The following is a 2,059-nucleotide window of genomic DNA, read 5'->3' on the forward strand; positions in this document are numbered from 1 at the left end:
GAGAAGGTCCAACGGAGAGCAGCGCACTTCGTTACAGGATCATTTAGTAATTGCGAAAGTATTACGGAGATGGTAGATAAACTCCAGTGGAAGACTCTGCAAGAGAGACTCTTAAATACGAGACTGGAATACAAGGGAGAACCGATAGAGGTACTCAAGGTACCCTCTGCCTCACACCGTCAGGTGGCTTGCAGAGTATGGATGTAGATGTAGATGTAGAGGTTGATTTGATTGTGTGGCTGCAACATTCGTGGTGCCATCAAAAGTATTCATGCAAAACGTGACATCACCTGCATTATAGTTAACTATGAAACGTGCAGAACATAATGCATTTTCTTTCTTCTGTTAAGTCATTCCTGCTGTCCTAGCTTTTTTTTTTTTTTTTTTCCAGAATCAGATGATGAAGGACACATACAAATAATCTGTATGGTATCCCAAATTAAGAAAAAGACAGTATTCCATTTGAGCCCGTAGAAGATGTATCACAGCACTTCACTGAACAGGTGTTTGGATGTTGTGCAGCGCTAGTTGAATTTAATGAAACTAAACTTCTTATTGTAGTTGTTCATAGGTGCCCTAACTCTCACTTCAAAGTATTTCTGCTCAAGCTAGAGATGATTCCAGGTTCACTTTATCAGAAGTACTGAAAATTAGTTATAGTAGTGACTTCAGTATTTTTTGTAGGTGACTGTGCAAAAAAAAAAAAAAAAAAAAAAAAAAAAAAAAAAAAAAAAAAAAAAAAAAAAAAAAAATGTTGCAAGATGTAATAATTTTATTCTTTCTTTATTGCTAGATGGGCATTCAGTTGGTAAAAGGGTAAGGGTGAACAGCCTTTCAGACCATGATGCACAAACTTTAACACTGAAAGGTTTTTGTACTCAAACAAATGTTATATACGAGGATAATCCCAAAAGTAAGGTCTCTTATTTTTTTATGAGTACATAGAGCTGTTTATTTCTACAATGGTTTACATAAGTTTACAGCTTGAACATTTAGCTATTTTTCAACATAATCACCATTTCTGTTGATGCATTTTTGTAGACACTGTGGCAGTTCTTGTATGCCCATGTCATACCAGCTCACCGCCATGCTGTTCAGAAAGTTATGAACCTCTTCTTTCACCTTGTCATCAGAGCTGAATTGTTGGGACCACAATTAATGCTGACAAGTACTGTGAGACTTTGAAAAAACTCAAATGGGCAATTCAGAATCGGAGAAGAGGAATGTTGAGCAAGAGCATACACATTCTCCATGACAACACATTGCTAGGCAAACTGTTGCTCTCCTGCAACAGTTTCAGTGGAACATAATCACCCACCCACACTACAGTCCTGACTTGGCACCCAGTGGATATCACCTGTTATCTAGGTAAAAAGAACATTTGGCCGGAAAGCGATTCAGCTCCGACAACGAGGTGAAAGAAGAAGTTCATAACTTTCTGAACAGCATGGCAGAGAGCTGGTATGACATGGCATACAAAAACTGCCACAGTGTCTACAAAAATGCATCGACAGAAATGGTGATTATGTCGAAAAATAGCTAAATGTTCAAGCTGTAAACTGATGTAAGCCATTGTAGAAATAAACAGGTCTATGTACTTATAAAAAATAGGAGACCTTACTTTTGGGATTACCCCTGTATAATTACAAACCATGTAGAAAAGCTAATCCAACACCAGCAGAGAGTTTTTTATCCCTCATTAAGGAACAAGAGATGCAGGATGCTTATAATGCTGGTAACATAGATGACAAATATAATGTTTTCCTTAGCACATTTCTCATACTCTTTGAAAGTTGCTTTCCATAAGAGAATTCCAAACAGGGTACTAGCAATAAAAGACAGACTGGGTGGCTGACTGGTGTGATAAGGATATCCTGTAGAACAAAGTGGGAATTATATCAACACGTTAGAAGTAGTCTTGATTGACCTACAGTAGCCCATTACAAATTGTACTGTAAGGTGCTTAAAAATGTTGTTAGGAAGGCAAAGAGTAAGTTGTATGCAACTAGAATAGCTAATTCACATGAATAAATTAATACAATATGTTCAGTTGTGAAGG

This window comes from Schistocerca americana, chromosome 8 (genome assembly GCF_021461395.2).
Source record: "Schistocerca americana isolate TAMUIC-IGC-003095 chromosome 8, iqSchAmer2.1, whole genome shotgun sequence".
Classification (NCBI taxonomy): Eukaryota; Metazoa; Arthropoda; class Insecta; order Orthoptera; family Acrididae; genus Schistocerca; species Schistocerca americana.